General features: G+C 37.6%; 1 protein-coding gene across 12 annotated transcripts in view; it reads right to left on the bottom strand.

Moving 5' to 3' along the window:
* Positions 1–24,141, bottom strand: part of ZP4 (zona pellucida glycoprotein 4) — a 702,723-nt gene that overhangs the window by 336,104 nt on the left and 342,478 nt on the right. The window lies entirely within an intron of this gene.

Genomic DNA, 24,141 nt, shown 5'->3' with positions numbered 1-24,141 from the left:
GAAAAAACTTTCAGTGGTCGGTTGTAGTTTGTCATCAAAATTCTGGATTTAGATGTGCCCCTCAGGTAAACTGGCCAAAACCTGGAAGGCTCTGGGCAAACAGAAGCACTTGGTATCAAGAGATGGTGAGAAAAGGGATATGGTTACAAGAAAAGGAACCAATAAGTACATGTAGGTGATGTCATACTCATGTTTCATCCAGCCCAGCTATGGTTTTAGGTGTATTTTTTACCCTGGTATATATGTGCTATATGAACTTATGTAAGTTGACAATTTGTTGTTTTTATTATTTGTGAGTAATCCAGAAGGTCAAGGACCATAGTAACTTGTAATGTTCCTGAGTCAAGATTTAAATCAAAGTGACTGGGCATTGGATTGAGACATTTAGAGAGTGACTTAAGAGAAATCCAGATAGACATCCAGCATTCTCACTTTAGGATTGCCACCATTTTCCTTCGTTATCTTGTAAGTGTTAATTCTTCTGAAATGGAGACAGTAGTCAAGAAAAAGAAAAAAAATTAAGAAAGGAGTGACTCTTAACTAGGACAAAGGAGCACTGGATAAGTTGAAAATAGCAGTGGTGATTCAGATCTGTTTGGTGTATTAAACCAATGTATGCTACAGAATGAAAGAACAAAATTGCTTTTTAAATCCAAACAACTATGATCAGAGCAAAGTTTGTGGAAAGTTAAATAACATATTTGCTTTTGGTATTAGGCTACATGCAGAAAACAGAAGACTATTGACAGAAATGTAACTGCACACAAGTGACTAATATAGAGAAAGTCCTTTGGAGATATTCTGGGACAAAGGTCCAAATTACATCTACTTCTATGTCAAACTATGTTATGTGGGAGGTCTTTGTTCTTAATGAATCCATTTGTGACGACAAATACAAGAATGATACCAAATTTGTAGGTAGACAATAGTTATTGTCTTATCTTGAGCTGGAATGAAAATAGCTTCAGTCAAAAGAATGGTAGTAATATTGACTCTTAGAGTGGTTCAGTGGAAGGGGATAGAATATGACTTCTGAAAATCAGAAGTTCACTCTACTCTTCTCCACTAAATTGAAATGTGCACCCTGTGATAAAGCAGAAACTAATACACCATTGTAAAGCAATTATACTCCAATAAAGATGTTAAAAAAAAAAGAAAGAAAACAAACAAAAAGACTGATAAAAAAAAAAAAAGAAATGTACACCCTGAACGCTGTTCTCAATACAAAATTATATCCTGGGGGAACAAGCTAATGCTGTGAAAAGGGGGATGACACATTATGAACTGAAATACCCAGAAGTCACTACAATCTTATTTATTCCCTCCACTTGTTTCACAGAAAATAAGCCGAGCAACTCCTCCTATGGAAGCTTAAATTCAGTGATGATTAAGTCACATGAACTAGAAAAGTAAATCAAATCCTTTTCCAGTCAGAGCAAAACCATCCTCAGTTAAAAGAAAAATCACCTACTAAATTAATAGTGAGATAAGTTACGCCCAATGCAAAACCCTAAATTATTTGCAAGTATGACAACTTCTAAATATGAAATTAAGAGCTAATAAATTCCTAAGTGATATGGTTTTGCTCTAACTTAACTTTTGTTATTTATTTTTTAATTAACATGATTCCTTGTTGATTTCCTTTTTCTTAAAAAAAAAGTTTATATTACAAACTCTTTTATTCTAGTTCTCAACATATGGAAAGTTTTAATCTATTGCAATAACAGTTTAAAGAAAATGTTTCACTTTTAAAAACTTATTTATTGTTCTGGTCTCTCAGACTCTCTTATTCCTTGAAATGTAATCACTGGTATTTGCTTTCTTTTTCCTAGGGACTTCCCTGGGGGTCAGCGGCAAAGAATCCGCCTTACAATGCAGGGGACGCGGGTTCGATCCCTGATCAGGGAACTAAGATCCCACACGCTGCGGGGCAACTAAGCCCGCGCACCTCAATTAGAGACCCTGCGTGCGGCAAACCACAGAGCCCACGCGCTCTGGAACCTTCGCACCACAACAACAGAGGCCACATTCCTTGGAGCCCATGCGCCACAACTAGAGAAGAGAAAACCTGCATGCCACAACTAGATAGAAGCCCGTACGCTGCAACAAAATATTCCACATGCCTCAACAAAGATCCTGTGTGCCTCAACTAAGACCCAATGCAGCCAAAAATAAATTAACTAACTAAATAAATAAATCTTTAAAAAAAAATTATAATTAATTGTTCAAGGAGGTTGGTCACTGTAAATGCCTATTAGGCCAGCTGGGTTTACCAGGTGGAAAATCCCTAAGTTAGGATTCTACTCTCCCTCAGAGACTGAGAAGTGGAGGTACCATCCTTCCTAATTATTATATTCCAAAGAAATGGCTTCCACGTCCTAGAGTAAGACACTCTTGAGTTGCAGGAGATACAACTCAAAGAGACAAAGGAAGGATTCATAATTGTAAGCCCTTTATAGAAAATGTTCTAAGAAATGGTGAATAAGCTATAAATTCAAGGACAGTATGATATATTTTACTGTGAACAAATATGAGTTTAAAAAATTGAGTCTCTGACTTATTAAAATCCTGCCCACAATAAAAACTACATCTCAAGGGTAATACTAATATGTTTATAAAAACAACATCTCTCACTTATTCATGACCAGAATTACTTGCTTTTTAGCCTCTGTTTGACTAACCTATGTGTTTCTGCTTGTGTGAATGGATTTGACCTGCCTGCAGGTCTCACTTGTAATAATCCTGCTGCAGGTGACAGGGTGACAGAGTGGAGAATTCACACATTTATCATTCCGTGTGCTTCCCCTGACACTTGCAATGACTCCTGACAATTCCAATGTTAGAAAACAATTACAGTGAGAAACTATGTGGGGAAAATGACTTAGGTGCAATTCCAAGGAGACAGAGCAACTTGAGACGATGCATTGAAAGAAGATCAGAGCAAAGCAGTGAGGTTGAGGGAGAAGCTTTGTGGAAGTGATCCCCGTTATAAGCACACAGGGCTTGTCAGCAACCACAGTTTAAGCAACATACAGAAGACTGGTTTGGAATAATAAAATTTATTATATCTTTGAAAATTGTAAAGAATTACAAATATCACAGAGGGTGAGAAGCCCTCTCTGAAATAATTAGGCGATCGTTGCTACATTAATACAACCAACACAGTTCTCTTTTATAGACGAGTTGGTTTACTAAGAAGCTATAGATAGGACTGACTCTTCCTATTACTATGCATGGATAAACACTATACCTCCATAAGCCTTAATTTTATCATCAACAATATGGTGATAAATACTTTAAAATTTTAACGAAATAGCAGAGTAGAGGAGTTTGCAAGTCATACAACTCCCAAGCAAGAGAGCTTTCTCTTGAGTTCTTGACTTTTATAATGCAAATGAAGTTAAATGACAAAGTTGTACTTTTATTTTTGGAAGCAGCTCTGTAATGCACAGATTACACTCTGCTCTGTTATACACACACACACACACAGACATACACATATTCACATGTATATATCATGTATTCATGGATTTTATATTTGTAGAAATCATTACAGTTTTAATTACAAGCATCCATCAACATCTCTGAAGTAAAATTTACCATTCTGAAAAAAATGTAATAGCCTTCTAGCTAATGAAATTTATGAAAATCAGAGATTCAAAACACCAAAGACACTCTAAGCAAGAATCAGCAGAAACAACAGAAGAAGATACCAAAGCACTTCACTTATTGGAATTTTGAGATACAGTTTGTTTTAATGACATAATTGAAGTTATAAACTTACTAAATGGAGGTATATATAATCAGATGAGAAGGAGTCATTTTTACAGAAAATGACTAAGAATTTTCCAATTGATTTAAAAAGGGGGAAAAAAAAACAAAAAAAGGGAAAGAAACAAACAAAATCCAAAACAAGACAAGTAAAAAGAAATCTGCATGTAGCAACATCTTGGGTGAAATAACAGAACACCAATCTATAGATTTTGAGAGAAGTCTTAGAAACCATTAAAAATATTTTAAAAGGTATTTAATCCTGAAGAGAGACTAACTATAATATAAATACAAAAAATATATAGTGAACCTGTATAACTTTACTGAAACATACTGACAAAGACTCTCTCCTTGAACAATTATAGCCATTCTTTTAACAAGAGTGAACCTACACAGACACATCGTAATCACTCAAAGTCTATAGTCTCCCTTAAGGTTCCTCTTGATGCTTTACCTTCTATGGACTTGGACAAAAGTATAATGACATATATCCACCATTATAATAACAGGGAGAGTATTGCCAGACCTAAAAATCCTGTGTTCTGTCTATTAATCTCCTTCTGCCCCCTGCAAGCCCTGATCTTATTACCTTCATAGTTTTGCCATTTCCAGAATGTCATATAGTTGGAATCATACAGCATGTAGCCTTTTCAGATTGGTTTCTTTCACTTTTTAATATGCACTGGAGATTCCTCCATGTCTTCTCATGGCTTGATAGCTCATTTCTTTTTAGTGCTGAAAGATATTGTCTGACATTGTCTTAGTGTTCCACAGTTTATTTATCCATTCATCTTTTTGAAGGACATCTGATTGATTCCAAGTTTTATAAATTATGAATAAAGCTACTATAAACATCCATTTGTAGACTTTATGAGGGCATAAGTTTTCAACTCCTTTGGGTAAATACCAAGGAGTGTGATTGCTATGTCATATGGTAAGGAAATATTTTGTAAGAAACTTCCAAACTGTCTTCCAATGTGGCTGTACCATTTTGCAACCCCACCAGCAATGTGTGAGAGTTCCTGTTGCTCTGCATCCTTGTCAGCATTTGTTGTTGTCAGTGTTGCAGATTTTAGCCATTCTAATAGGTATCTAGTGGTATCCTACTGTTGTTTTAATTTGCATTTCCCTGATATGAAGCATCTTTTCATATCCTTATTTGCCATCATATATCTACTTTGGTGATGTGTCTGTTAGGATCTTTGGCTTATTTTTTAATTGAGTTGTTTTCTGATTGTGAGTTTTCAGACTTCTTTGTATATTTTGAATGACAGTCCAAATGGTTCTTTACCAGATGTATCTGTCACAAATATTTTCTCCCATTCTGTGGCTTATCTTCTCATTCTCCTGATGCTGTCTTTCACAAAGCAGACATTTTAAATTTAATGAAGTCCAGCTTATCAACTTTTTCCTTCATGAATTGTGCCTTTGTTGTTATACCTAAAATTCATTACCACACCCAAAGTCATCTAGGTTTTCTCCTATGTTATAATTCAGAAGTTATATAATTTTGCATTTTTACATTTAAGTCTGTGATCCATTTTGAGTTAGTTTTTGTGAAAGATAAAGTGTCCAGATTCATTACTTCACATGATTATTTTACACCATTTGTTGAAAAGACTATCTTTTCACCATGGTACTGCCTTTGCTCCTTTGTCAAAGATCAATTGACTATATTTACGGGGGTCTATTTCTGGGCTCTCTATTATATTATTTTGACCTATTTTTCTATTCTTTTGCCAATACCACACTAGCTTGATTACTGTAGCTTTATAGTAAGCCTTGAAGTCAGTGAGTGTCAGTCCTCCAATTTTGTTCTTTTCCTTCAATATCGTATTGGCTATTTTGAGTCTTTACTAGAATATTTCTTTATCAAAGGAAGTAGTCTTAGGGTTTTATAGAGAGCTAACTCTTACGGAAGAGAAGAACTCAAGGATAACTGAGCCTTTTGCGGTTTAGTTTTCTGCAGTCTTACCATAGACTCTGGTCAAATAATAGCAGAAAAATTCTAGCATCTTTAATATGCAGTTCCTGGATATGAAGAGCATTATATTGATAATGATTAAATAAATACTTATTCATAGTACAATTTGTCTACAAACTTGAAAAGCTCCCTTTTTGTGGGGTTACCAAATATAAGTTTGGTGCCTGTAGCATTTATATATGTTCTATTTATCATGTAATAGTTTCAAATGAGCAAACAAATACTAGTATTCAATTACTGGAAAATTAGAACAATATTATCCTGATTCTTTGATTGTTAGCTATATTAACTTTGGAAATTGCAGAAGTGTGCTATACCACCTATTTTATGTATGACAAGGATGCCTTAGGAGTAGTTAGCACAAAATTTTGCATAGCAGAGGTTAATACCTTGGTACCTGAGATGGAGACAACAGGGTAGATATGCTTGATAGTATTTAATGCCCAGATTATTTGATAATTCCTGTGTTCCTTTCTTTTTCTAGTGGTAACTCCACTGGCCTGAAGACCATGCAAAAGTTTGATCTAAGGTAAAGGCCCTCCTCAAGAAATGCTACCATCTCCCTTCATTTCATGTAGACCAATAACCAAAGTTAGATCTCAGCATGATCCAATAGCAGAAGTACTATTCCTGTTACAAAAGAAAAAAATATTCACCAAAATAACTGCAGGATTTAGCTGATAAGTAGGGAACTGAGATCCTAGGAATAAATCTGGTGTGTGCTGGTTCAGGGTTAGAGATGAAATATAACACTTGATAAGGGTATTTATTGAAATGGGGTGGTCTTTCATGACACAGAAATTCACTCCTAAACAAGGAAACCTGGAGTTAGTGACACAGTGCTAGAATGGTTTCTTAAAGCCTGGGAAGAAGATAGCCTACAGTAAGTGAGATGGCATTCCTGGAAGTGCCATAGCAGAGTACTGAGGAAGAGGTGGAAATGCTCATAGACTGAGGCATGTGAGAATAGACTGATTATGTGCGATCAGAGAACCAACCCTGCAGTTACTTATTTTCCTCAGAGACCCGGATGATGCTCACTCCATAAAGCATTAAGGAACACCTTAGTGGGAGGGCACAGTCATATTGAGAATCTCAGAGATAACTATACTCGACAGGCTGGGCTGTTGATAGGCGAGTTTTTGATGAAACTGGGCTTCCGAAGGTCAACGGGAATGAGAGAATTCCAGAATAGCGGCAAATAACAGAAGAAGAGTAGGTACCTTTACTGTACTCAGAAACAAGACCAGGATGGAAACCAAGGGCTCCTGAGGTACAGGCTTACTACACCGCTTTGGATTTTGGAGGATTACATGTAATGCTTAGGAATACTGCTTTAGTAAGCTTTGGCCAAAGAATGCTCTTCAGCAGGTTCAGCTTAAAGAAAACCATCCCTGCCACTAGGACCGTGTGAATGGGCAGATTCCACAGCGCTAGAGCTATCAGGGATAGGTAAGGATGCTGTGTGGACTCTCTAGTAAGCCATGGTAGGAGAGCCACAGTGTGGACCTAGGGGTCTGAATTAAGGCCATGTCATCTACAGCACAGCTCCTTAAGAAGCAACTCCAAGCTTTGGGGGCATCAAACACAGCAATTTCTGATCATGGACCGTCAAATGATTACGCAACTAGAACTGCTCATCTTGAGCATGGTAGAATCAGATCAACAAATTTGCGACTTTGGGTAGGCACAGCAACAATCCATCATATGATGGAAATGGTAGATTTGGAATTGGTTCCAATAGGCTTTAAAGGCACTAATAAGAACACAAACAGGCAGCCCTTGCCCCTCTGTCACCTATCCCATTGCACAGACATCTCTTCCCTAGGTCACATCTAAGTCCTTTCGCAGGATTACAACCAGATGATGATGGAGTAAACCTAGTTTGCAGAAAGATAAGTTCTATAGATTGGTGTGAGCAGAACATGGTTGTTCCTATAAAATAGCCCAACTCAGAGGTGTCCCTTAAAGAAGGAAGTAAAGAGAAATGCCCCTATAGTGGGCAGAGATTTGAAATGGACACATGGTCTTTACATGGTGTAAAGGGAGAAATGGCTTGAGGAAAAGAAATAAATATACTGACTCTTGGGCAAGGGCAAATTGCTTTGGCTCAGTTGACCAGGGTCTCAAAGAGCAAGACTGTAAGATTGGAGACAAAGAAGACTGGGGGGAGAGACATGTACATAGGAGCCATGGGAGTGGGCACAAAGCGTGTGGATCTTCATGCTTCCCATCGATGTCCACCAGAAAGTGTCCTCCACAGTGGAGCCACTGAAAAACCACGTGGATAGAATGAGTTGAGCATGGAAGGTCATCCAGGCTCTATCTTCAGCCAGCTCCATGCTTCAGTATTGTGCCCATAAATGGTGTAACTATGGGGCAGAGTTGGAGTCCATGGATGGCAAGCAGGCTAAGGAACATAAGTGCTGAGAGCTGGAAAAGAAACTTAGAATGGCTGGTAGAACACGGAGATCATGGCTATCAATTACATTTTTAGAATTTACTATCCTTCCTATTACAAGCCATTTTTCAGGAACTATAAGCAGACATTAATAGGAAGACTTTTGGAGAGAAAGTGAGTGGACTTAGCATGGGTCATGAATGGACCTGAGCAATACAAAGTGTGGGCTGTAGCAAATGCTATAGGTGCTTGGCCTCTGGCCCCTCAGCACACATCTTCAAAGCTGAAGGCTTGACTGAAAACAGCTTCATGCAAATCTGACTGAAGATGTTTTTTTCTGGCTTTCAGGAACAAACTGCGCTTGAGCACAGGGTAAACTGTAAGTGCCAGAGATTTAATTCTGGAAATGGGTCTCAACTGAAAAGAGACGGTGAGCTGGTAGATTAAAACTCCAGTTTCTTCATCACTTAGTAAGGATCACTCCAAGGCATGAGGTTTCTCTTTCCCTAAAATATATATGTTTTTCAATGACCCAAGCTGGAAGTAAAATCTTCAAAACTCAGTTTACATGCTTCAAAATGTATGTGTATATTTTGTTCAAAGTTCAAAAGGTGGCAATAACAATATGACCCTATGGAACATTCACTGAGTTGAGATACCGCCAGTATTTTAAAAATTTATATTAGATTTGACCTTATTGAACAGATTAGGGTCCTTTGTACTAGTTATCAATCATACATAACCTCACAGATTCCCTGTTGGTATGTAGCTCTACACACACAGCTTCAGGAAGATCAAAAGCAATGGCTAGTCTTAGGGATTATTAAGAGGTATGTGAATTTTAAATATTTTAAATTATATATAACTTGAAAAAAATGAATAATAAAAAGAGAAATCCAGGTTCACCTATATAAGAATTTTGTAATAAGAAGTTTTAATTTCTTCTCTCTGTAGGAGAAGAGTTCAAGTTTTGAAGTGATTGATTGTTATTGCCATTATATTTTGTATCACTGGCTATATTTACTCATGGTACCAAAATGAAGGACAGTAAACAAAAAAAAAATAAAGGTTAAAATGACATCTTGATTTCTGATGTCAAGTTTGAACACATGTTATAAACCAAATCATGTTAACCTATAGATGATATTTTCATACATGTTTAAAGTTGTCCTAAATTAGTGACACCTAAGAATGTTGGTTTTTTCCAATTACAAATGGGTTCGCCTTCAAGTTGAATTCATATGCTTGGTTTTCTGATTCTTTTACTTCTTTATTAGAGATGATGACTGAAAAATGCTAAAAAAAATTCAAACAAAAATGTCAGGTATTTCTTTGAAAATCAGATAATTGTATGTATTTTTAGGAAATAATTTACATATAATAAAATGTACCCATTTTCAGTGTATACACAAATATATAAATTCATGTAACCACCATAAAAAAAAAAGATACAGAATATTTCCATCACTTCAAAAAGTTTTTTCTGGCCACCTTGAAGTCAATTCCTGTAATTTCCCAGGTGTAGGCAACCAAAAATTTGCTTTCTGCCATTATAAGTTGTGCCTCCTCTAGAATTTCATACAAAGTATCTACGGTAGGTTGCATTTTATGTCTGAAATCTTTCACTCAGCATAATTTTTTAAAGATTCATGTTGTTGTTGGTATAAGTAGTTTATTCATTTTCATTGCTGAATAGTACTGCAACACCATAATTTACTTTTTCCATTTGTCTTCCAATGGAAGTCTGAATTGTTTCTAATTTTTTGTTACTGTGAATAAAACTGCTTTGAACAATTGGATTTACATCTTGATGCATACATATGGAGTAAATACCTATAAGTAGAATTACTAGGACATAGGGTAAGTGTATGTATACATTTAAATTAATTTTTTTCCAAAGGGATTATATTATTTTACATTCCCATCTTCAAACTATGAGGTATTCATAATTTATTTCTTTTTTTTCAAGTTTTCTAATTAGATATTTTATTTTCACTAGTAACAAAAATGTGTGTGCTAATTATTTCCTTCATATATTTCTAATGGAATTATTTTAAAACTTTCACATAAATGCAACATTAAATTTAATTTTCAGATTTCAAAGATGTATTTACACAAAAAAGGACTACCAATTCTCTCCCAAAGTTTGAGAACTATCTTGAATCAGAACACTCCTACACTGTTGGTGGGTATGTAAATTGGTATAGCCACTATGGAGAACAGTAAAAAACTAAAAATAGAGCTACCAAATTATCCAGCAATCCCACTCCTGGGCATATATCCAGAGAAAAACATGGCTCAAAAGGATACATGCATCCCAATTGTCATTGCAGCACTGTTTACAATAGCCAAGACATGGAAGCAACCTAAATGTCCATTGACAGATGAATGGATAAAGAAGATGTGGTGTGTGTATACATATATAATGGAATACTCAGCCATAAAAAAGAATGAAATAATGTCATCTGCAGCAACATGGATGGATCTAGAGATTGTCATACTAAGTGAAGTAAGTCAGACAGAGAAAGACAAATATTATATGGATCAACTACTCTCAACTATCTTAAGCTATCCTGTAGTTGTTCTGCTAAAAGTGAAGTCATTCAATGTGTCCATACACTTTCCCAATTTTTACCAAACGTAATAAAACATAAATACTCACAACTAATTGATGAATGAGTACATATAACATACAAGATTGAAAGGATTCCAACAAACTATGGTTCAGAATCTACCTACACAATATATGAGGTATGAGAACCTGGATAAAAGAATTCTAAAATTTTGAGATATTAACACACTAGATTCCAGAAGAGTTTTTGTGAGTACTACGTGAGTTATAGTGCAGGCATGAGGAAAACCTTATCTATTTTTAAAAAAATTTTCATTAGTTTTTTACAAAATATTTAAAGTTTTAATTTGGGGGAGGATGAGCAGTTAATAGTTTTGTTAAACGATGTCTGTTTTACTTTCAGTAGAACCCTTTTTTTAATTGTCTTTTTTTAATTGCAAGTTTAATTAATTCACTGTTTTTTTTTCTTTGGCTGCACCGCATGGCTTGCAGGATCTCAGTTCCCTGCCCAGGGATCAAACCCAGGCCATGGCAGTGAAAGCCTGGAATCCTAACCACTAGGCCACCGGGGCACTTCCCTTGAGTAGAATTCTAAGAGACTTCAGAATGGAAAGCTAAGAAATACTGCTTCTATGACTGGGCATTCTCATTCTGCATTTGAAGAAACAGACACCCTGTATCGGCAGAAACAGTTACCTTGGAATTACAGGAAAGAATCTATGAATGTCGGCAAGCATAACTCGATGCTTATTTGTGGTATGAAATTCGTACAAGAAGTTTTAGCGAGACAAGGAAATACCTAGTATACTGATTTTAATGCTCTCTCCTCTTTAGTATCTGATGGCCTGTGAATTGCATTAGAGTCCAGATAAGTTTAGAACTAGATAAATATTTGATCTTAAAGCCCACAGTGCTCAGCCATAATTTACTTCTTTGAAGTCTTTTAATAATCCTTCCTCCATGTAGGAGCAGCTTAACCACGTGTGTGTGTGTGTGTGTGTGTGTGTGTGTGTGTGTGTGTGTGTGTGCGCGCGCAATTCAGGAAGACCCTCAATCTGCTATGAGTATAATCCTGCCTCCCCCACTCTCATGAATCCCTTCACAATCCTCATTTTCTATTCTAGGGTTAAACTTCATCTCTTACAAGCTCTCACAATGTAACCCTATAAGGTAATCCTGTAGGAAACAATAAACTAATATTGGTAGATTTTCCAAATTTCAAGCTTATTTAGAAATATATATTCATTTTTTAATTTCATTTTTATAAATTTTTGTCCATTATTAGGTCAAGATGAATATTTGCATATTCTTCCTGTAGTTTTCCAGGTCTTGGTTTCTGAACTTGGGAATAATTCCTCAAAAAAAACACAGTGATAGTGATACTCTGTCCTAAAGCAATAATTCAAAGGCAACTTTTGCATTTTCAAAGTGACAGATTTTGCAGCCTCTACCATAGTTATTATGTTTTAACAATTTTGAGGCTAAGTGTCAATCAAGTCCCCTCATTTCTCCAAAGATCTGGCAAGAAGAATGACTTCAATAAGCAGAGTCTAGGAATAAGATCTCATCCCCGAATTATACCACTGGAAAATCAACTTCTTTTCCCATCCTACATCAGTGAGAAAAGTGAGGCTCAGAGAGTTTAAATTATTTACCAAAGGTCACAAGAGTGGTGGAGATGGGATTCAAAACCAGGTCACTCTTACTCCAGGGCCATACTGCCTTATAAAAGTTCGCTAAATGTAACTTCCCCTTAGCAACTTAAACTGTGTGCAGCAAAAAGTTCTACAGTCTCTGTGTGCCAGTGGAACTATAGGTTTTTCATGTCTTCCAGATAAGTCAACTCAGTCCAATCACGTGCAATTCAATTTTCATTTATTGATCTCTTATCGGTTTGAGGGGCTAAGTGTTGGTTATATAAAGATGAGCTAGAGAAAAAGAAGTGTTTTGGACTGAGAGTAGAGGGATTATTTTATTCTTTCCCCTGGCTCAGAGAGCATATCTCTTGCATATGACAGTTTTCTTGTAACCTGGTATAGCACTTTGAAATTTAGTAAAGCAGAAGTGACAGCCCTGTGACTCACAAACTCCACTGAGATTGCTCTGGTATGACAAACTTGTCTCAGCTGTCTGTATATAAATTAGGAATTCCTAAAGCTTTCAGTATGAAAGTTGCTATGAACTGCTCAAACAGAACCACTGAAATGCTAATTAGGAAGCATTCTTTTTCCAAACTTTAAATGACTTTGGGGAAAGTAAACCCATTTACTCTATTAAAGCTTTTACTGGGAAGGTTTGTCTGTTCTCCTTGTGAGAGGAGAACCGGCATTTTTGTAAACAACTGTAGGACATGACATATATATTTTAGAAGTCACTTTAAATCTTAGGATCTGACAGATAAAATTTTATACTGCATATATATTTATTTATTGTCATATAGTTGACTTAAAATATTATATTTTTATGGAAAACCATAAATACAAATAGACAATGCAGAATTTAAAGACTTTGGATGCTGGGAGATAAAGGGGAGGGAAGAAACCTATCAAATAATTATTTCAATTATCTTCCATCTGGTAGTCTCAACCTCCCCCAAGACAGAAAATACTTATCCTTTTGGGAAAAGAAATAAATTTAATCTTCCTAAGGGCACACTCAGTTGTTACTATGCTTTTAATTCTTGGTTTCTTTTCCCCCCCAGTATGGAATGTTTCTTTTTATTTTGTGAACTGAGGTGTGAGTGAGTAAGCGTGTGTGCATGCGTGCATGCATGCATAGCAAGGAGCAAATTCTAAAGAATCTCAGGGAGAATTTTTTTTTTAATTATGGCTTGTTCCCAGGGAGTCAAGCAATTACCCAATTTTGAGTGTAGCAGCAGAATGGCTGTCTTCTCTCAAACCTACATCTCCTACTCTATTCATGATCTTGTAATGGAATAAGTAAACAATCGCAAAAGCTGAAGGCATAGGAGTCATTTAAAATTTTTGATCATAAATTCTCCAAACTCCTTCTCAGTCTAGTTGACCAGCTAAAGGTCCATTTAGTCTTAATAATAATAATGTCTCCAAGTATCAAATATTTTCATTCCCATTGATATTATATGATATACAATCTGCACATCATTTTTACCATATTGCACATATTTCATATATAAATGTATATAAATGTATATATATATATTTATATATATATAAATACCTATTTAATACATATAATATTATATATAAGGCATTTTCCTGTTGCTATCTGGATCCTTGCTATATTAGTATATGAAACAAAAAGGAAAGAAGGAAAAATAATCTGCATAATAAGTATCTTATAATTTAACATGTTCACTGTTATAAACTGCTGTGTATACAAAGGTATGTAGCTAATGCTATTTTTTTTTTATACATATGCATGAACACAAACACAACATTACAGCCTTATCATGTGCCCTAGAAAATGATGACAAGGTTTGTTTTTCTGTGACATGGAGAGAGAAATTTAAAGAAAATAGTATTAAGAAAGAATCAATTTTATATACATAATATATATATCTACTTAAGAACAATTTGTTTCTTGTTAAATATACTGAATCAAATGCTGTTTTTAATTTAAACATATAATATAAAAGATAACTCAATCGTAATAGTGGAAGCAATGAGATATTTGGAAGCAAGTTTAAGATGTTTCTGTTTAGACCTAAATTTAAAAAACTAAACCCTTTTTTGGGATGAGTTGGAGTCTCTTTATACAAATAATATGAGATAAATAATTTGACCATCTCTGGGTTTATGTGTTTTCGTTTTGCTCCCTTTGTTGGTGTTTTCTTTTGTTATTTTGTTTTAACCTTACATATGGTTGAGAATTTGGAATTTCTAAGTATATGCTTCTGCTTATGCCAACTTGAGATCTGAAAATATTCCAAAGTAAAATATGTCTGTAAAGAATTTTGAATTGGGGACTTCCCTGGTGGCACAGTGCTTAAGAATCCACCCGCCAATGCAGGGGACACATGTTCGATCCCTGGTCCAGGAAGATCCCACATGCCATGGAGCAACGGGGCCCGTGTGCCACAACTACTCAGCCTGCGCTCTAGAGCCTGCGCACCTAGAGCCAGTGCTCCGTAACAGGAGAAGCCACCACAGTGAGAGGCCTGCACACGACAATGAAGAGTAGCCCCCACTCAGAGTAGCCCCGCTCGCCGCAACTAGAGACAGCCCCTGTGCAGCAACGAAGACCCAACGCAGCCAAAAATTAATAAACAAATTAATTGATTAACTAAATAAAAATAATTTTGAATTTGATGATTCTCTCTGGTTGGTGTTAAATTCATCCTTAAGTAAATAAAATATAAATAAATAAATATAAAAAATAAAATATAAATAATAGGGATATATTATACAGAAAATAACCTGCATGTGAGAATACTTTTAGTAATTATTATATACAACTAAACTGTTTTTCACTATAAAATATCATTTGAAATAGACATTATTATACTTATATAATAATATAATATATATTTGTTATAAATTTATATTTATTATGTTATATAATAAATGTTATATTTATTATATTTCACTAATTACCATTGGCATACATGATAAAGAGGAAAAGTTCTCTTTTTTCAATTTTATTTATTTTTTTATACAGCATGTTCTTATTAGTCATCAGTTTTATACACATCAGTGTATACATGTCAATCCCAATCTCCCAATTCACCACACCACCATCCCCCACCCCGCAGCCGCTTTCCCCCCTTGATATCCTTACGTTTGTTCTCTACATCTGTGTCTCTTTTTCTGCCCTGCAAACCCATTCTCCTGTACGATTTCTCTAGGTTCCACATATATGCGTTAATATACGATACTTGTTTTTTTCTTGCTGACTTACTTCACTCTGTATGACAGTCTCTAGATCCATCCACGTCTCAACAAATGACCCAATTTTGTTCCTTTTTATGGCTGAGTAATATTCCATTGTATATATGTACAACATCTTCTGTATCCATTCCTCTGTCAATGGGCATTTAAGTTGCTTCCATGACCTGGCTATCGTAAATGGTGCTGCAGCGAACATTGCGGTGCATGTGTCTTTCTGAATTATGGTTTTCTCTGGGTATATGCCCAGTAGTGGGATTGCTGGATCATATGGTAATTCTATTTTTAGTTTTTTAAGGAACCTCCATACTGTTCTCCATAATGGCTGTATCAATTTACATTCCCACCAACAGTGCAAGAGGGTTCCCTTTTCTCCACACCCTCAGCATTTGTTCTTTGTAGATTTTCTGATGATGCCCATTCTAACTGGTGTGAGGTGATACCTCATTTTACTTTTGATTTACATTTCTCTAATAATTAGTGATGTTGAGTATCTTTTCATGTGTTTCTTGGCCATCTGTAAGTCTTCTTTGGAGAAATGTCTATTTAGGTCTTCTGCCCATTTTTGGATTGGGTTGTTTTTTTAATATTGAGCTGCATGAGCTGTTTATATATTTTGGAGATTAATCCTTTGTCCACTGATTCATTTGCAAATATTTTCTCCTATTCTGAGGATTGTCTTTTTGTCTTGTTTACGGTTTCCTTTGCTGTGCAAAAGCTTTGAAGTTTCATTAGGTCCCATTTGTTTATTTTTGTTTTTATTTCCATTACTCTAAGAGGTGGATCAAAGAATATCTTGCTGTGATTTATGTCAAAGACTGTTCCTCCTATGTCTTCCTCTAACAGTTTTACAGTGTCCAAACTTACATTTAGGACTCAAATCCATTTTTGTTTATGGTGTTAGGGACTGTTCAAATTTCATTCTTTTACATGTAGCTGGTCCAGTTTTCCCAGCACCACTTATTGAAGAGACTGTCTTTTCTCCATTGTACATCCTTGCCTCCTTTGTCACAGATTAGCTGACCATAGATGCCTGGGTTTATCTCTGGGCTTTCTATCTTGTTCCATTGATTTATATTTCTGTTTTTGTGCCAGTACCATATTGTGTTGATTACTGTAGTTTTAGAGTATAGTCTGAAGTCAGGGGGTCTGATTCCTCCAGCTCCGCTTTTTTCCCCTCAATACTGCTTTGGCTATTCAGGGTCTTTTGTGTCACCACACAAATTTTAAGATTTTTTGTTCTAGTTCTGTAAAGAATTGCATTGGTAGTTTCATAGGGATTGCACTGAATCTGTAGATTGCTTTGGGTAGTATAGTCATTTTCACAATATTGATTCTTCCAATCCAAGAACATGGTAAATCTCTCCATCTGTCAGTATCATCTTTAATTTCGTTCATCAGTGTCTTATAGTTTTCTGCATACAGGTCTTTTGTCTCCCTAGGTAGGTTTATTCCTAGGTATTTTATACTTTTTGTTGCAAAGGTAAATGGGAGTGTTTCCTTAATTTCTTTTTCAGATTTTTCATCATCAGTGTATAGGAATGCAGGAGATTTCTGGGCATTAATTTTGTATCCTGCAACTTTACCAAATTCATTGATTAGCTCTAGTAGTTTTCTGGTGGCATCTTTAGGATTCTCTATGTATTGTATCATGTCATCTGCAAACAGTGACAGTTTTACTTCTTCTTTTCCAATTAGGATTCTTTTTATTTCTTTTTCTTCTCTGATTGCCATGGCTAGGACTTCCAAAACTATGTTGAATAATAGTGGTGAGAGTGGACATCCTTGTCTTGTTCCTGATCTTAGAGGAAATGCTTTCAGGTTTTCACCATTGAGAATGATGTTTGCTGTGGGTTTGTCGTATATGGCCTTTATTATGTTGAGGTAGGTTCCCTTTATGCCCACTTTCTGGCGAGTTTTTATTACAAATGGGTGTTGAATTTTGTCAAAAGCTTTTTCTGCATCTATTGAGATGAGCATATGGTCTTTCTTCTTCAATTTGTTAATATGGTCTATCACATTGATTTGAGTATATTGAAGAATCTGTGCATCCCTGGGTTAAATCCCACTTGATCATGGTGTATGATCCTTTTAACATGCTGTTGGATTCTCTTTGCTAGTATTTGGTTGGGGATATTTGCATCTATGTTCATCAGTGATATTGCTCTGTAGTTTTCCTTTTTTGTGACATCTCTGTCTCGTTTTGGTATCAGGGTGATGGTGGCCTCATAGAATGAGTTTGGGAGTGTTCCTCTGCTATTTTTTGGAAGAGTTTGAGAAGGATGGGTGTTAGCTCTTTTCTAAATGTTTGATAGAATTCACCTGTGAAGCCATCTGGTCCTAGACTTTTGTTTGTTGGAAGATTTTTAATCACAGTTTCAATTTCATTACTTGTGACTGGTCTGTTCATATTTTCTATTTCTTCCTGATTCAGTCTTGGGAGATTGTACCTTTGTAAGAATTTGTCCATTTCTTCCAGGTTGTCCATTTTATTGGCATAGAGTTGCTTGTAGTAGTCTCTTAAGATGCTTTGTATTTCTGTGGTGTCTGTTGTAACTTCTCCTTTTTCATTTCTAATTTTATTGATTTGAGTCCTCTCCCTCTTGATGAGTCTGGCTAGTAGTTTATCAATTTTGTTTATCTTCTCAAAGAACCAGCTTTTAGTTTTATTGATCTTTGCTATTGTTTTCTTTGTTTCTATTTCATTTATTTCTGCTCTGATTTTTATGATTTCTTTCCTTCTGCTAACTTTGGGTTTTGTTTGTTCTTTCACTAGTTCCTTTAGGTATAAGGTTATATTGTTTATTTGAGATTTTTCTTGTTTCTTGAGGTAGGCTTGTATAGCCATAAACTTCTATCTTAGAACTGCTTTTGCTGCATCCCATAGGTTTTGGATCATCATGCTTTCATTGTCATTTGTCTCTAGGTATTTTTTGATTTTCTCTTTGATTTCTTCAGTGATCTCTTGGTTATTTAGTAACGTATTGTTTAGCCTCCATGTCTTTGTGTTTTTTACGTTTTTCTCCCTGTAATTCATTGCTAATCTCATAGCATTGTGGTCAGAAAAGATGCTTGATATGATTTCAATTTTCTTAAATGTACTGAGGCTTGATTTGTGACCCAAGATGTGATCTACCCTGGAGAATGTTCCGTGCACACTTGAGAAGAAAGTGTAATCTGCTATTTTTGGATGGAATATACTATAAATATCAATTAAATCTACCTGGTCTATTGTATCATTTAAAGCTTCTGTTTCCTTATTTATTTTCATTTTGGATGATCTGTCCATTGGTGTAAGTGAGGTGTTAAAAACCCCCACTATTATTGTGTTACTGTCGATCTCCTCTTTTATAGCTGTTAGCAGTTGTCTTATGTACTGAGGTGCCTTTTCATCTTATCTATCTTTCTGTGAGTGTGGTCTTTTTCCACAGGCTGTAGGGTTGTAGTTCTTCTTGCTTCTGCTGTCTGCCCTCTGGTGGATGAGGCTATCTAAGAGGCTTGTGCAAGTTTCCTGATGGGAGGGACTGGTGGTGGGTAGAGCTGGCTGTTGCTCTGGTGGGCAGAGTTCAGTAAAACTTTAATCCATTTGACTGCTGATGGGTGGGGCTGGGTTCCCTCCCTGTTGGTTGTTTGGCCTGAGGTGACCCAACACTGGAGCCTGCAGGCTCTTTGGGGGGGCTAATGGCAGACTCTGGAGGGCTCATGCCAAGGAGTACTTCCCAGAACTTCTGCTTCCAGTGTCCTTGTCCTCATGGTGAGCCACAGCCACCCACCACCTCTGCAGGAGACCCTCCAACACTAGCAGGTAGGTCTGGTTCAGTCTCCCCTGGGGTCACTGTTCCTTCCTCTGGGTCCTGATGCGCACACTACTTTGTGTGTGCCCTCCAAGAGTGGAGTCTCTGTTCCCCCCAGTCCTGTCAGAGTCCTGCAATCAAATCCCACTAGGCTTCAAAGTCTGATTCTCTAGGAATTCCTCCTCCGTTGCCAGACCCCCAGGTTCAGAAGCCTGATGTGGGACTCAGAACCTTCACTCCAGTGGGTGGACTTCTGTGGTATAAGTGTTCTCCAGTTTGTGAGTCACCCACCCAGCAGTTATGGGATTTGATTTTATTGTGATTGCACCCCTCCTACCATCTCATTGTGGCTTCTCCTTTGTCTTTGGATGTGGGGTATCTTTTTTGGTGCGTTCCAGTGTCTTCCTGTCGATGATTGTTCAGCAGTTAGTTGTGATTCTGGTGTTCTCGCAAGAGGGAGTGAGAGCACATCCTTCTACTCCGCCATCTTGGTTCAGGCTGAATTTAGAAGGGAAAACTCAACAACACTGCCAAATGATAGCCCAGGTTTACAGGGTAGCTTCCCTGACTTTATAACGAGCAGTATTTTCATTCATCATTATTATGGTGACTCATTTTCTCATCTAATAGATGATGGCTCTTTCATTTCCTTCATAAATGTTGATGAATTTTTTCAATATCATCATCAGTACTTATTCTTGTAAAAATCTTTTCAGCAATTCTAAAGGAAGCATATTCTGCTGGAACATATGATCCTCCAAACTCCAGAACTCCACACTCCAGAGGCCCTCCTTTCCACACGTGCTGCCACTCCCCTTCTGTGCCTAAGTAGAGGCTCCACCCCATGCTTGAATGTCACCCTACTTAGGCCCCACCGCCCAAGAGGAAAAGTTTTAAATGTTGATTTGCATTTTAGAGGGGAAAAATCAAAATTCTTAGTCATGCATAGAATACTGATACTTTTTTGCTTAAATGTAGTATAAAGTTCAGTGGTTTGTTCCAGCACTCATTTGTATTTTTCTTTCATGACACATACTTTTAAATTTTTATATAATTAACTTAACTGCATATTCCTTTAGATTTTATTATTATTATTAAAGTTGTCTTTTTTAGCAAATATGGATTTTTATTTGAAAATTATTTTAATTTAATTTTTAAATTAGGTACTGTGTTAATTTGCTAGGGCTGCCATAATAAAAGACCACAGACTGGGTGGCTTAAACAACAAAAATATATTTGCTCATATTCTGAAGGCTAGAAAATTAAGATCAAGATGTGGGCAGGTTTGTTGTTTTCTGAGGCTTCTCTCCTTCCTTGCAATGGCCACCTTCTCACTATTTCCCCACACAAAGGTCTTCCCTCTATGTGTGCTCCTGTCTTATAAGGACATCAGTCATACTGGATTAGGACCCACCCTAATGACCTCATTTAACCTTAATTATCTCTTTAAAAACCCTATCTCCAAATACAAGTCACAGTGTGACTTACTGGGGTTAGGACTTTAACTTATGAATTTGGAGGGGCACAATTCAGCCCATAGCAGTAATCAAAATGTAACTGTTTTACATGATTGTTTCAGGAAAAAAGTTCTTAGCAGCATCATCTACTGGATTTCTCCTTATAGTCATTTATGATATATTGAGAATTCTAACTAGGTACTCATTTTTAAAATCACTGTTTTATTGAATCTGTTCTTTTGTTCTTAGAAGCTCTCAGAATGACTTTTTATCCTTAATGTCCCTAAATAATATTACAATGCATCTAGACATACAGATCATTTTTATTAAAAAAATTGCTGAAGAGACTTCCGGGAAGATGGCGGAAGAGTAAGACACGGAGATCACCTTCCTCCCCACAGATACACCAGAAATACATCTACGCGTGGAACAACTCCTACGGAGCACCTACTGAACGCTGGCAGAAGACCTCAGACCTCCCAAAAGGCAAGGAACCCCCCACGTACCTGGTTAGGGCAAAAGAAAAAAAATAAACAGAGACAAAAGGATAGGGACGGCACCCGCACCAGTGAGAGGAAGCTGTGAAGGAGGAAAAGTGTCCACACACTAGGAAGCCCCTCGCGGGCGGAGACTGCAGGTGGCGGAGTGGGGGAGCTTCGGGGCCGCGGAGGAGAGCGCAGCCACAGGGGTGCGGAGGGCAAAGCGGAGAGATTCCAGCGCAGAGGATCGGGGCCGACTGGCACTCACCAGCCGAGAGGCTTGTCTGCTCGCCCACCGGGGCGGGCGGGGCTGGGAGCTGAGGCTCCGGAGAGGACTGAGGTTGGCGGCCTGAACACAGCCTGCAGGGCGTTAGTGCACCACGGCTAGCCAGGAGGGAGTCCGGGGAAAAGTCTGGACCTGCCAAAGAGGCAAGAGACTTTTTCTTCCCTCTTTGTTTCCTGGTGCATGAGGAGAGGGGATTAAGAACACTGCTTAAGAGAGCTCCAGAGACGGGTGCGAGCCGCGGCTAAAAGTGCGGAGCCCAGAGACAGACATGAGACGCTAAGGCCGCTGCTGCCGCCACCAAGAAGCCTGTGTGCGAACACAGGTCACTATCCACACCCCATTCCGGGGAGCCTGTGCAGCCCGCCAGGGTCCCGGGATCCAGGGACAACTCCCCCAGGAGAACGCACGGCGCGCCTCAGGCTAGCAACGTCACGCTGGTCTCTGCCGCCGCAGGCCCGCCCCACACTCCGTGACCCTCCCTACCCCCGGCCTGAGTGAGCCAGAGCCTCCGAATCAGCGGCTCCTTTAACCCCGTCCTGTCTGAGCAAAGAACAGACGCCCTCCGGCGACCTACACGCACAGGCGGGGCCAAATCCAAAGCTGAGCCCCTGGGAGCTGTGAGAACAAAGAAGAGAAAGGGAAATCTCTCCCAGCAGCCTCAGAAGCAGCGGATTAAAGCTCCACAATCAACTTGATGTACCCTGCATCTGTGGAATACATGAATAGACAACGAATCATCCCAAATTAAGGAGCGGTGTGTATGAAAGGCTCTTGGTGCTGCAGCCAGGAGTTAGTGCTGTGCCTCTGAGGTGGGAGAGCCAACTTCAGGACACTGGTCCACAAGAGGCCTCCCAGCTGCACATAATATCAAACGGCAAAAATCTCCCAGAGATCTCCATCTCAAGGCCAGCACGCAGCTTCACTCAACGATCAGCAAGCTACAGTGCTGGACATCCCATGCCAAACAACTAGCAAGACAGGAACACAACCCCACCCATTAGCAGAGAGGCTGCCCAAAATCATAATAAGTCTACAGACACCCCAAAACACACCACCAGACGTGAACCTGCCCACCAGAAAGACAAGATCCAGCCTCATCCACCAGAACACAGGCAAGAGTACCCTCCACCAGGAAGCCTACACAACCCACTGAACCAACCTTAGCCACTGGGGACAGACACAAAAAACAACAGGAACTACGAACCTTCAGCCTGCAAAAAGGAGACCCCAAACACAGTAAGGTAAGCAAAATGAAAAGACAGAAAAACACACAGCAGATGAAGGAGCAAGATAAAAACCCATCAGACCTAACAAATGAAGAGGAAATAGGCAGTCTACCTGAAAAAGAATTCAGAATGATAGTAAAGATGAATCAAAATCTTGGAAATAGAATAGACAAAATGCAAGAATCAGTTAACAAGGACCTAGAAGAACTAAAGATGAAACAAACAATGATGAACAACACAATAAATGAAATGAAAAATACTCTAGATGGGATCAATAGCAGAATAACTGAGGCAGAAGAACGGATAAGTGATCTGGAAGATAAAATAGTGGAAATAACTACTGCAGAGCAGGATAAAGAAAAAAGAATGAAAAGAACTGAGGACAGTCTCAGAGACCTCTGGGACAACATTAAACGCACCAACATTCGAATTATAGGGGTTCCAGAAGAAGAAGAGAAAAAGAAAGGGACTGAGAAAATATTTGAAGAGATTATAGATGAAAACTTCCCTAATATGGGAAAGGAAATAGTTAATCAAGTCCAGGAAGCACAGAGAGTCCCATACAGGATAAATCCAAGGAGAAATACACCAAGACACATATTAATCAAACTGTCAAAAAATAAATACAAAGAAAACATATTAAAAGCAGCAAGGGAAAAACAACAAATAACACACAAGGGAATCCCCATAAGGTTAACAGCTGATCTTTCAGCAGAAACTCTGCAAGCCAGAAGGGAGTGGCAGGACATATTGAAAGTGTTGAAGGAGAAAAACCTGTAACCAAGATTACTCTACCCAGCAAGGATCTCATTCAGATTTGATGGAGAAATTAAAACCTTTACAGACAAGCAAAAGCTGAGAGAGTTCAGCACCACCAAACCAGCTCTACAACAACTGCTAAAGGAAATTCTCTAGGCAAGAAACACAAAAAAAGGAAAATACCTACAATAACGAACCCAAAACAATTAAGAAAATAGGAACACACATATCGATAATTACCTTAAATGTAAATGGACTAAATGCTCCCACCAAAAGACACAGATTGGCTGAATGGATACAAAAACAAGACGCATATATTTGCTGTCTACAAGAGACCCACTTCAGACCTAGAGACACGTACAGACTGAAAGTAAGGGGATGGAAAAAGGCATTTCATGCAAATGGAAACCAAAAGAAAGCTGGAGTAGCAATTCTCATATCAGACAAAATAGACTTTAAAACAAAGACTATTAGAAGAGACAAAGAAGGACACTACATAATGATCAAGGGATCGATCCAAGAAGAAGATATAACAATTGTAAATATT

The sequence above is a fragment of the Stenella coeruleoalba genome, assembly GCF_951394435.1.
Source record: "Stenella coeruleoalba genome assembly, chromosome: 16".
Classification (NCBI taxonomy): domain Eukaryota; kingdom Metazoa; phylum Chordata; class Mammalia; order Artiodactyla; family Delphinidae; genus Stenella; species Stenella coeruleoalba.
Note: the sequence above shows the minus strand (reverse complement) of the source record. Positions and strands in the feature narration are given on the sequence as shown.